This window comes from Gossypium arboreum, chromosome 2, assembly GCF_025698485.1.
Source record: "Gossypium arboreum isolate Shixiya-1 chromosome 2, ASM2569848v2, whole genome shotgun sequence".
Classification (NCBI taxonomy): Eukaryota; Viridiplantae; Streptophyta; class Magnoliopsida; order Malvales; family Malvaceae; genus Gossypium; species Gossypium arboreum.
In genome coordinates, this window is record NC_069071.1 from 112,904,890 (window position 1) to 112,919,098 (window position 14,209).

The following is a 14,209-nucleotide window of genomic DNA, read 5'->3' on the forward strand; positions in this document are numbered from 1 at the left end:
AGTTAAATAATTTGTCCATGTAAACGCAACATTGAGTATAAATAATAAGATTCGTTAACTCGACTCGACTCGAAATTTTTTTACTCGATTCAAGTCGACTCAATCGAATACTCATCCCTAATTTAGTTTTTAACTTTTGAGAAGGGTTAAAATGTAAAATTTTCATTTAACAAAAAAGCTAAAAAGATTAAATTAAATTATTAACATTTAAAAGGATTAAAATTAAAATTATATCTTTTAACAAAAAATAATTTTTTTAAAAATTCATATTCAAAATTCATAATTAACCCTCCAATAATAATTTCTCCATAGTTGAAATCTTTATTCTCAATATACCTTACCTTGATAAAGATTTCCCATTTCTGATGAAAGAAAATCTACATGACAAGACATAAGAATTTTTAACATCCTTAAATGGTAAAGCAAGTGTCATTTATTGTAATAATAACTACATGATAAAAGCTCACCTGTTTTTAAGTGAAGCTGAAATTAATTATCAAGTGTAAATTAGGAGATATTTAATGGGAAATTAACTAACCAAGGACATGGCAGATGGCCAATAGTTTGGACATCATTAAAGACAAACATGAAACAAAATCTGTTAAAAGAAAACACACTTAATTCAGTGACAGATAAGAAGGAAAGTTTAGATAAAAAAGATTCCCCAAAGGAATCATCTTGGAGACGACTACATTTATCCTGAAAAATACAGACAAATATAAGTTATTTTATTTAGGATTTAATCTTAGTATTTTTATTTTAAAATTTTAATTTTTATAATTTTCGGATTTTAAAATTTAGATTCATTTGTTAATAAAGTTGAGCTTTTTATTGTGTATAGAAACTAAATTCTTGATAATAAAATATAAAGATTAAATTTTAAATTTATGAAAAGTATAAGAACTCACAGAGGTGGATTTAGGAGGGCCTTGACCCTTTAAATTTTTTAAAAATTTTAAATTAGTAAAGAAAAACTGCACTTTGCCCCTTTAAAAATGATAAAAATTTGATTTAATCTTTTTAAAAATTATAAAAATATAGACAATTTAATTTTGACCCCCTAAAATTTTTTCCTAGTTTCGCCCCAAGGACTCAGATATTATACTAAAGTTTAATCATGTAGGTTGTGTTGATTTTGGGTTGAAAAAAATTTAGGCTAAATCTATTCTAGTTACAAATCTTCAAATAATTTTGAATTCGGATTGTTTTGGGTTTAAATTATTTGGGGTTCGTATCATTAGAATTTGTTATTTGTTTGTCGGGCAAGGTAATTTCAAGTTCCTCATTTAAGTTTAGCACTTAAATTTAGGTTATTTTGAGTTCATATCATTCTAAATTTAGATCATTTTCAAGTTTAAGTTATGTAAATTTTTTAATAATAAATCGAGTTTAAATTCTGATTAATCAAATTGAATTTTCGAATACATGTATATAATTACCACACATAACGGATTAAGTCGCTATCATAATTTTATTTTCTCATATTTGGGTTCAATTTCACAAGGTTACCCAACCTCCTAATTAAAACCAAATTTAGACAAAGAAATTTATGGCAAGCCATAAAGACAAAGAAAGCAACTTCCAACCTCTCTCTTTTTGTGTTCTAAAACAAGAGAGTTTGGTACCAACTTATCTAATTGTTAGACACTGTTACATCTCCATCCCAACCACTTTGAAACTATGTCTTGCAGGGTTGAATTTCATGTTCCAAATTTTGTACTTTTTTCTTTAAGATATTAGTGAAAGAAAAAATCATTTTTTAGAGTGAGTTTGGATAGGTAGTGCGTTTACCTGCGATTAGTGTAAAAACAATGGTAGCGGTGAGATTAGATACTGTAGCGATACTGTAGTATAAGACAAAAAGTAAACTAAACATACGGCACCGCACCCAATCATCTATCTAAAATTAAGCTTTGATTTCTTTTTATCTTTAACTACAATCACCAAACCTTCACCTTATTGCACTAAAATGGTTAATTAAATACCTAACCCTAACACCATCTTCAAATTCGTCAACTATCATATAAAATGTAAATTATATGAGTGCATTAGGCTCCATGGGCACGACTGCCTTAAAAAGGAAGTAATTACATTAATTTCTGGTTCTTGAATTTGGTAATTTAGTCCACTTTGACATATGTATTTTTTTTTTGGTACCTGACCTTGACAACTAGATTTATTTTGGTCCTTAAACTTGGATTCCTTCAAAATTTGATGATGACTAGTATTCTTTGAACATGACTGGATCAGTTAGTTGGACCAATTGGATTGAGAACCGATTGCATTACTAGTCCAAAAAAAAAGGTTGAACTGATTGAATCGGAAATTACTTGAAACAGGTAAAAATTGAAATCTAAGACAAAAATTAGCAGTTGAACCGGTTTAATATTTTTTTTATTTTTAATTATTTATTTAATTTTTGTTGGTTTAGCAATTGAATTGATCAAATTAATTGAATCGAGAACCAGTGGTCTAACTTATTCAATCATTGATCTGGTTATTAGAACACTGTATATGACACTCCAAAATTGTATCGCGTCATCACCTGAAAAATTATATAAAATTTTTAATTTTCAAAAGATGATGTGGCACAATCTCACAGACCACGACATCAAACTTTTAATGTTTTTGAAAGAAATCATCGAACTTCAAAAAATTTCAAGTTTAATGACCAAAATAAATCTAGTTGCTAAGTTCATGTACCAAAGTGAACCTAGTTGCCAAGTTTAAAGGCCAAAGATTATATTATCCCTACATAAAAATAGGGTAAATGGTTCACAAATACGCGATCAAATCCTAGATCTCATGCTAATAAACTTGAAACCCATACAAATTTACCTTTGAACCAATGACGTGAATGGTTTACTTATTCTTATAACTATCCTTAAAAGACTCAACTGTTAAATTTTATTTTTTCAAACTTGTGAATTTTTAAAAATGTTTAATATATCATTCGGTACTCGAGTTTGATATTTGTTTCTAATATAGTACATGTGTTATTTCTTTGTCCAATCTAATACTTGTATTTGACAAAAGTTATTATTTTGGTACATAAAGATAACAATGTTAATTTTTAGTATTTAATTTAGGGCTTGGGTTTAATTTGATGAAAACTTATAGCTAATATCATTAGGTTTGAATTTTTCATACTTTTGTTAATAATAAATATAGTGTCAATTATGAATTTATTTAATTTTGCATTTAATTTGTTAAATACAAACTGATTGATGTGATTTAAACTGTGTTTTAAGGTTTATTTGATAAAAGTTAATTGCTAATTTTATTAGCTAATTATGAATTTTCATCAAATTAATTTTAAAACCAAATTAAACACTAAAAAGTTAACACAATTACCTTTAGGTACCAAAATGCGTAACTTTTTTCAAATTCAAGTAACACATTAGAAAAAATGTCAAACTCAAATACCGAATTATGTATTAAAAATTTCAAAAGTTCATAAAAATTTGACTTGTAAATAAAAATTTGACTTGTAAAAAGAAGTTACAAGTAAATTTACAAAATAAAATATGTTCAAATAACTATAACTAAAAATTATTATAATATACGAACAAACTAAAACTGGAATATATATCTGACCAAGAATGGGTTGCAAATGAAGTGCAATAAATATGAAAAATTTGACCACAATAAGAGGAGTTGCAGAGGGGAAGTCGGCCGAAACCCTCTAGTAAGTCATCTGCCTTGAACACTTAGCTTCATTACTTTACTTTTCATATTGTTTGGTAGATGGCTTGACTTGTTCATGTAGGTCACAAGACACAATTGGTGTTCATAACCAACATATGCTGCCAACTCATCAAGAAGTTGCCCCAAGAGAAAAGCTTCTATTCAAGAAAAAACTAGCTGGACAACCAACCCCTGTTAAATAGATGTCTTCTACTGAAGAGTCGTCTGTTTCAGACCCATTAATGACCCCTTATCGATTAAGCTTTATCCAATACTAGTAAATCAAACTTGCAAGATGGAAGTTTATTTTGTTAACTGTTTTGAGCTTATTGTGTAAATTTGTCTATTATTGTTATTGATTTCTAAACTTAGGCAGATAGCTACATTCTTTTTTGTAAAATTTCCTACAATTCAGCTGAGTTCAATTGTATTGAATTGTAGGAAACTTTGGAAATAGTTTGGCATTCTAAGCATATGTAGTTACAAGGCATATAGGATGATCTTGTTTTTTTGTAAACAATTTGGCCTTACTTAATAAATGAATTACAATGTTTTGTAATGTTTTATGCTTTTGTTTCATTTGTACAAAATATCTTTGTTATTTTCAATCCATATTATAAAGAAAAATCAAAGATTCCATAAATTAAACTTTCCAACATCCATTACATAAAGCAAATTAATTACAAATAACATACTTTTAACTCACACCTTAAACCCCTTCTTGTATTTAACACTGCCTCCACCAATGTTTCTGAACAATACCAATGTCCATCAAACTATTGATCTAGAAGAAACCATAAGTTGGTTTTTTATTTCACCAACCACAACAAAATTACAAATAACAGCACCATCAACCATATTTTTCTCTCATTCCTTCTTGCGTCCTCCACTGTCCTGACTTTTTTCAAAACACCCAACACCACAATTCGTGAACGGGTCAATGGTGAATCAAACCAGGTGAAAAAATGACATGCATTTTGAAACCCAATCACATACTTCTTGCACCCAAAGAACCTCCTACCTGGGTTGTCATTGGACCAAGAAGTCCTTAAATTGGCTATGTTTCCACAGTAGCACATCGGATTCAAAGTGGGTATTTCCATTTCTTCTCTTCTTCTTCTCGCTAGGGTTCTTCTATTTAGTTAGTAATCCTTATAAACTGATAAAAGGATCCAATGCATCCGGTCATGTCCAATGTGGCACTCTAACGGGCCACGTTAGCTGTCCACTACATCTGTAACGGAAAATGGGCTCAGGTGACTGATTTGTCACTTTTCGTAAATGTTAGTGACTGATTTGTCACTTTTAAAAGTTTAGTGACTACAATGTTATTTTAATCAAAGTTTAGTGATTATTAGTGCACCTTTCCCTTAAATAAATGGATGTGAAGTCAAAAGGGTAAGATAGAAAAGCCCTTTTGTAGTCCAATAAGAAAGGGAATAGAAATTGGGCTTTTGCAGGACCTTTCATCTCATTGGTCTCTATTCATTTTATAAAATTCCAATCCATCTAAATTATTTTCAAGCAAAAAGTATTCATTTTATAAAATTCCAATCCATCTAAATTATTTTCAAGCAAAAAATGGGATAAATCTCAAAATTATATATGAACTTTGATTTAATGTGCAATTTGATACATAAATTTTGATTTGATACAATTATACATATGAACCTTTGATTTTTGTTCAAATGTATACATGAAACTTTAATTTTGATTCAAGAATACACGTTTAAAGAAATAAATATATCAATTTATTTTATCTTGGATAAATATAATTTATTTGTATATGTAAGAAGTAAACATAAAATAATAGTATATCAATAATTGTATTAATAATTTATAATAATTGGATCAAATCAAAATTTCATGTACAAAGTTGCATATTACATCAAAGTTCATGTATAATTTTGAGATTTATCCGTAAAAATTGATCCAAATAAAATTTTGAAATATGATCAAATTAGGTCTAACAATTTCATGTATTGCATACGTATATATATATATATATATATATATATAAATTTTAATATATCAATAAGTGTATTTTGATTTAATTCTATCATTTTTGAAGTGTGTAGATCCGATCAGTTATAACTTAAATCCTTATCCAAAATCAATTCCATGAACTCTTTTTCTCTATTTCAGTAAATAGATCTTAAAATTTTAGGTTAGAACTTCAAATCTCTAATCCCATCCCATAAACTTTTATCCAACCTTTCAATACTTAATTATGAATTTCATCCATTTATTTTATGAAAATTAAAAATGTTTGTCTTTTTATTTTATTTATCGAATTTAGCTTTTACACTTCTATAAAAAATAAAAAAAAGTAGTATAATTCAATAATGTTATTAACCGTTAAATAGTTGACCTGAAAATTAATAGTTTAATAGATTATATGTGAGAAATTAATAAAAATAAATCATTCAAATTTATGAGTATACCAATAATTGGACTAAATTTTCAATTTCCGTAAAATATAAGAATAAATTAAGACAATTAAAGTTTAGAAACTAGCTTTGCAATTTTCATAGGGATTCATAATCAGACCAACATTTAGTTCAACAAGGTATATGCAAGTTCGAAGTTTTTAGATTTATCAACAATTGGACTAAATTATCTTAAATTTAAAATAAAAGAAACAACTTTTTAATAAACATAAAGTAAAGGGATTAAATTGGAAATTGGACCAACATTGAGGGAAAAACTACATAATTTGTAAAGTACAAGGACGACATTCTGAACATTAAAATAATAAAGAAAAACAAACTTTTCAAATTTTCGAAAGTAAGGGGATTAAATTGGAAATTGGACCAACATTGGGGAATAAAAACTATATAATTTGGACTAAATTATCTTAAATTTAAAATAAAAGAAATAACTTTTTAATAAACATAAAGTAAAGGGATTAAATTGGAAATTGGAACAACAGTGAGGGAAAAACTACATAATTTGCAAAGTACAAGGACGACATTCTGAACATTAAAATAAATAAAGAAAAACAAACTTTTCAAATTTTCGAAAGTAAGGGGATTAAATTGGAAATTGGACCAACATTGGGGAATAAAAACTGTATAATTGTTGAGAGTGGGATTTGAACCCACGCCCTTTCGGACCAGAACCTTAATCTGGCGCCTTAGACCAACTCGGCCATCTCAACTCTACATTCAAACCAATGCAGATAATTTATAAAAACCCTATGATGAAAAATGATATTTCGACCATAAAATAAATTATTTCATTAAGTAAGTACAATTGAGTCCACTAGATGTCAAAACCCACCAACATTGGATTGCCATAATATCTACTAGATTTGATATTTATGGGCTGTTTCTTTTAGCCTTTTTGACCTACAAAACAAATGGTCAATGTTTCATATTGCAAACATTGAGATAATTGTGACAATGACTATAAACAGATTCCTTGTTGGATTTCTATTGTTGCCCAACATTTTTGTTGGGGGATGGGATGAGATATGTAGGCCATTAAATTCATCTCAATTCTCATCCACACACATACACAGATATATTACCATATTGGTACATAATGATCATGAACTACATCTGTTCATTGGGTTGTTCAGTGAACATTAGTCAAACTAAAACACACATACATATTCATATCTATTTTTGTATAAAGGGTGTTTGAATTTATCCCTGTTAGTTTATGTAGTCACCTCTAGATAATAGCATCTAGTAGATTTGGATCTCACATCATCGAGACTTAACATTTATAATCATTTCTTAAATAAAAATCCGATGCTTAATTCAGTTAATTCATGTAATCACTTTTAAGATTTTACATCTACCTATTATTTTTCAGTTGAATTCTTACCAAATAGTCTTTTCCGTATATCTAAGTTTGAATAATTTCAGCATATATGCATGCATGCATACATGCGTAGACATGTATTTAGGTATAAAGGGTTTGAATAAATATTTCAAGGTTTATGTGTATATACGTGTTCAATTTGTAAACAAATAACCAAGGATGGCAATTATAAATTATAAAAAGTCTTTTGCTTTATTGGAAAGGATGGTCTAAAATTATGATTCCACATTATCGTTATCATTTTTTAATAAGATAATGACAAATTAGATTTTTTTTCTTGATTTTCAGCCTTTTTCCTCCCCAAAAATTTAAATCCAGCTAAAAATGCTAAAAGTCAGGAGGAAAAATCTAATTTGTCATTCTCCTATTGAAAAGAGATAAAAATGACATGAAATCATAGTTTCATATACTTAATTCTCTTTGCTTTATATAAGAAAGTTAAGGTTATTGTCCTTTTGCCTAGGAATAGAAACAATGTTAATATATATATATATATATATATATATATTGCATAATCTTATAAAAGACATCAACAAGGAAAAGTCCTCAATCATACAAAGAAAGAAGGATGGTGGAGGCCATAGCATGGCACATCTACTCCATGTCAAAAGCATTTCTTTTCAAAAAATATGCAAAAAAAAAAGTTGTCTCCCATTAAAATAATTTCTTTAATAGTAAAACATAATTAACAGCTGCTCAATTATTATACTCCATATATAGTTAAAATTAATACAAGAGTCTTCATTTAAATTCCCGCTATCTTATTAAACAAAGAAATCACAAGGAATGGAGAAATAGGGTTTAAAAGAAAAGAGCTTATTTTGGAAAAGATGTTGTAAGGTATAGTGTTGTTTGAATAGGATTGAATTAGTCAGGGGATCGGTCTAGAAAGTGATTTTGAATTAGTTAGATTGAGAATTGGTATGAATTGATTAAAAAATTGATTGAACCAGGATTTTTTTAATTTTTAATAATTTTTTAATTGAACCGATTGAATTGATAAACCAATGACCTGATCAATTCGACCACAGATCTGATTTAAAAGCATTGGTAAAGTAATAAAAAAATTCCAGCAACCAGAAGCAGATAATGAGAGCAAATAAATAACTTAGCTTACTCGTAATTTTCCAAAAGTCAGAAATTAAAAATTTTAGTTTTTCGAGTTGACTTAAAAATCCAGATTAAAAAGAATTTTTAACATGAATAAATATTTATTTAGTATTGCTTATGACTATGACTCGAAAAACTAATTTGACTTGAAACATATTTTTGAGACGTAATACTATACAAACCTTAAAAATTGTACAATTCACATGAATGTGAACATTTCTCATGTTGGTATTTAACTACTGAAAAAAGTTGATTAGGTAAGGAACCCTAAAACATAATTGGTTAATTTTAAGTTATACATAGCTAATTCATTCTCTCTATCACTAAAATCCATTTAGGGGGCAACAATCAAAGGTAGAGACTTTGGTATAAAAAAATCTATTCCATGCATGCATGAAAGATAGGAAAAAGGGCCTAAATTTCAATCTATGGTCCCCCATTTTTCTTTTCCAATTCTATGTTGAAAAATGAAATATATAGAGGCAACTTGAAACTTATGCAATAGTCAAAGCTTTTTATCCCATATGTCTCCTTTTCATTCATCTATGTTTCACTCTCATCTTGGAAATTGATATCACTTAGTTGTTCAAATTTCATACTCTTTGAACATAGAAGTTGATTGCATCGTCAAGATAATTTTTGACAGCACTGAGAATCTGTAACTGTTTGTATAGATTTTGTTGGATTTTATGAATTGATAGATCTATGCTTGAGAATTTTTTTTAATTATTTAAAATGATAAATTGAAAATTCAACAATGAATTCATTCGTGATTCTTTCATCATCCTTATGTGATAAATTTTATTTTATTTAAAAAAGTTAAAATTCATAAATAAAATGTTTGGATTAAGTTTGTTCAACATTCTAAAAACGTCTTATTCGAGGGATCAACCTCACAAATATAAGATATGGCAAAATAATAAGTCATGTGATTAATATTTCAGGATCCATCCATCCTTCAAGATAACACAATCCACATTGTTGTATAGGGAGAAGTGTTGAGGGGAACAAGATCCTATATCGACTAGTCAATAATTGAATTGTAGCCGCATGTAACAAGGGTCACTTTTCCTTATAAGGTGCCTCTTTTTCAAAAAGACAAAATTGTGAGAATGATCTTCACCTCTAAAGTAGATAATACCTTATCATAAGTGCAATCCGATAATCCTTACACACATATATACATATATCCATATGAAGATACTGTTAAAAGTAAACTATATTACTAGTCACTCAACTATAAAAAGTTACAAGATAGTCACTCAGCTGTTCAATTTTTTTTCACCAATTGACTAACGTAAAAATAAAAACACCCAAAAATTAAAAAAATTAAATAGTTGAGTGATTATTTTGTAACTTTTCATAGTTAGATGATCAAAAAAAATTTACTAATAATTGAGTAACTATTAATCTAATTTACCCTACTATTAATAATAAAAATATTTTTTTAGATTTAATTAAAAAAATGAGAAGTGTTTTCTTTTTCCCTTCATTGAAAACTCTCCATTTCTGGCCAAAAACGTCCAATCCTCCATCTCTTCTTTTCTTTCCTTTTTCATTTTTCATGAAAAATGTTTTAAAGGTTTCAATTTTGTGAAAGAAGCAAACAAAAGTGAGGTAGCTTTTTCACACAGTTTAGACTGAGATTGACACAATGCCTTTAGCAGTTCAATTATTGAAATCAAATTTCAAACATTGGAAAAGTAAAATCTATTTAGATTAATGAAATTCAGTAAATTTAAAAAAGGACAAGTAGGACCAAACTCCATGATTTTCCTATGACAACCTTAGATTTTACAACACATGTATTCATACAAATGGCCCCATCATGGTGGAGAGTATATTTTCATTGCTTTTATTGAATTTTAAAAATTAATAATTATTAGTTGATTGAATCTTAGTTTAATTGATGTCGGTATTGTTACCAATACAAGAAAACGTGGGTTTGAGTACACTAAAGTGCATCATCCTCTTATTTAAAAGTTAAAATAGGTTGTAACAATTACAATAACATTTTATTTTTCTAAAGAGCTATAGTAGCCTTAGAGATTAGGAGAGAGTTGAAGATATTTTCTTTTGGGAGGTTGTAAGTAGAATATTATATCAATGAAGTGGTTTGTATTTATGATGATTATGTTTGTTTTTTGGTATTTTTATCTATTTGTTTTGGGGTCGACTTTTTTATAGAGAAAAATATTTGAAATATCATTTTTTGAGCAACCGATCGGAGATATTATTTTCAAAGTGTTTATGTTATATTTTAGCCTTGGATTTTTGTCTTCCTACTTTGAGGAGAGCACATTTGGGTTCATAAAGTTTTGGCTAGAATGCCTTGGTGGGATTCGAACCCATGCCCTTTAAGGGTTTTATTGGATAAGAACACTACCATTTGGCTAGACAAGCCATCATGGATGCAAATTAAAAGCTACATATGCCTTGATTGGCAGTTCAAACCCCTACGATGCAATATACAGAATTAATATTACACACAATATTAACACTTCTCCTATAAGCTTATAAGTCATATCTCCACCAATCAATGCATTACTTAAACTCTGTGCATTTCTTTAGGCTCTCCTCAGAGTACGAGAGACAAAACCCCTATGAGGACAATACTTACTGTTTGAGGGTTTAGTCAGTTATTCAAAGAATAACACTTTAAAGACTTTTTTGTAGAAAAAATAAAGATAAAAAGTGAGAGATTGAGAGATGATATATTTTATTTTTAATTTAATTTATATTGAATATTAATTTTAAATACTTTTTATTTAGCATGTGTTATAATTTGATTGGTTTAATTTTTAACAAGAATTAACAAATGATATCTAAAATGATAATAAAATAAAACTTTTAAGTATGCAATTTGAAAACAAAAAGCTTTAAAAATCTATATAAAAATTATAAAATTTAGGTAGATATTTTTTATATAAACTAAACTATTTTGGTAAATAAATTTTCAAACAAACACACCATTCATTCCCACTGATCTTTTCACTGAAATAGATCCCAATCACCCTAAATGGAAAAGGGTAAAAAATAAGAACCACTAAATTATTCATGGAATTCTCGTGAGTGGGGGGTGGTGACTTTTGTCTTGCCTTCAAATTCCAAATTCCAAAGCCCCCAAAATAGATCAAGACATGACAATACCTGACTTTGTCGTTGAATTTTTGGTTTGCTTTCCCTTTGTTTTTATTCCTTTCCCAAGCAATGACGTCAATTTTTCTTCCCTACTAACCATGCCTTTATTCCCTCTCGTTTCTTTAAAAAAATTACCCATAAATTTATAGAAGCTTTTACTCTAAGGATACGTTTAGATAAGTGTTATGCTTGTCGAAATCATTCCTCTTTCAAAATTTTAATTTAAAAAAAATAGGGGAATCGACTTTTTAAAAATGAAATATGGAGTCGTCATCGATTTTTTATTTTGGTGTGATCGGGTCACCAAAGGATTTGGTTATTTTAATAACATATTTTGGTTTACTAGAATAATGATTTTGGTCTACGAAAATATGAGAAAATGGGCTCGGGAGTCGGTTACGTATGAGGAAGGATTAGCACCCTCACTATGCCCAAAATTAGTACCAAATCAATTAAATACTGTCCTTAGGTCTAAGATAAAAATGTTTGGGAAATGTGGTTCTTTTCTAATAACGTTCGAGTGACCCGAGTTGATTATCAAAAATCTTCTTGTTTCGATGACCGAAAATTTATAATTTGAAAATCACAAAAGGATGCTCAACTATTTAGTCCAACGAAAAATCGAAACCCAGCACAGTAGGGTACGATTCCTCGAATTTCCAAACATTGACCATTGCCTTACCTTATAAAATACGTGTGAAATTCCAAGGAGATATTCGATTATTTTGGACAAATGAAAAAGCGCAACCCAGCACGATAGGGCACGATTCTCTAATCGCCAAACATTGAACATCGTCTTCGTTTTTAAGAATGTTTTCTAACAGCAAGTGAAAACCTAAAGGAATATTCGATTGTTTTGACTAAACGCGAAATCATAACCCAACACGATAGGGCATGATTCCCGAATCGTCAAACACCGAGTATTGCCTTCGTTTTAAAGGATTTTTAGAAGAGCCGAGTGAAATTTTGAAGGGATATTTGATTATTTTAAACAAATGCGAAATTGCAACCCAACACGTTAGGGCACGATTCCGCGAATTTCCAAACATCAAATCTCATCTTCATTTAAGGGATTTTAAAAGATATGAATGAAATTTCGAAGGGAAATTCGATTATTTTGAGCAAATGCGAAATTATAACCCAACACGTTAGGGCACGATTCCGCGAATCGCCGAACATCAAATTTCGTCTTTGTTTTGAGGAATTTTTGGATGAATACTTGAAAACATATTAATTCGATTTGAAATAAGATGACATTAATCGTAGAAATTGAATTTTATAAAACCACATTTCGAAAAACCAAATGGAAACGATGAGATGGGATAATAGGCGCTTATGATGGTACGATGCTTGATGAACAAAAATATTAATCGACTAGCAGAATAAGCAATTAAAATATAATTAATCTAGAAATTATAGCCTAATTTCAATCATGTATGAATAATAATTGACATATCAACAGGATGAATACCATGTGATGGTAACATATATGCTACAATATAGAACAACCAACAAAATACATGCAAAACAAAATAGAATTTAAAAGTCAAAGTGGTATAGGATTAATAAACTCATGCTATATGAATTGATAAGTTTGAATAAAAACTAGGATTATATATGACTATTGAAATAGATATTAGAAAATGAAAGTTGAATTAAATTGTATGTAAAATAATTTAAACATAAATTAGTTTAAAAGTTAATAGAATATATGATAATAAAATATATGATACATAACAAAACATAATGCCCCAAAATAGATTTATAAGGAATGTACATGTAATTTTATAAAAAGAATGAGATTAATGATAATGTACATATAATTTTAAGTTGGTCTAAGAACCATACATCCTTATATCAAAACATTTAAATAATAGGCTATATAAAACACAAAAAACAATGTAATATAAATAAACATTAAAAAGATAATAATTTCATAATTAAAAAGTTTCTAAAATTATTTCATATATACATAAAGAAAATATTTGGTAAGTCATAATGCAAAAGTGTTTTAAAATAGAAAAAATTGTTAAAATAAATAGCGTATTAATATTTGTGTATATATATATATAGAGAAAATATATGTATAAAATATACGAGTTTAAGAACGTATAGAAACCAAATATATATACTAGTATAATAAGTATGAAAATAACTTAAGTTTTATTATAATATATGTGTATATAGAAAATAAAATAAAGATATTAACATAATAAAAGAAACTGTGAAACAATCATATGAATAAGTAGTCAAGAATAACAGTCATAAACTAAAAGGGTTTAATTAAAATCAATCCAAAATCCAAGGGACAATTTGAAAACAAAATAATAACAACCCAGGGACCAATGATCGATGCACGATCAGCTAGGGACTAAGACTGGCAATATCCCAGATCCCAAATGTCGTGTTTAAGCGCGGATCTATTTGCAAACATGTGAAA

The 14,209-nt window shown here is 28.2% G+C and overlaps 1 non-coding gene across 1 annotated transcript; it reads right to left on the bottom strand.

Annotated features, from left to right (window-relative positions):
- Nucleotides 1-6,766: 6,766 nt before the first annotated feature.
- Nucleotides 6,767-6,847, bottom strand: TRNAL-AAG (transfer RNA leucine (anticodon AAG)). The gene has a single exon. It is a non-coding gene; the product is annotated as a tRNA-Leu (tRNA).
- Between the last annotated feature and the right edge of the window lie 7,362 nt (nucleotides 6,848-14,209).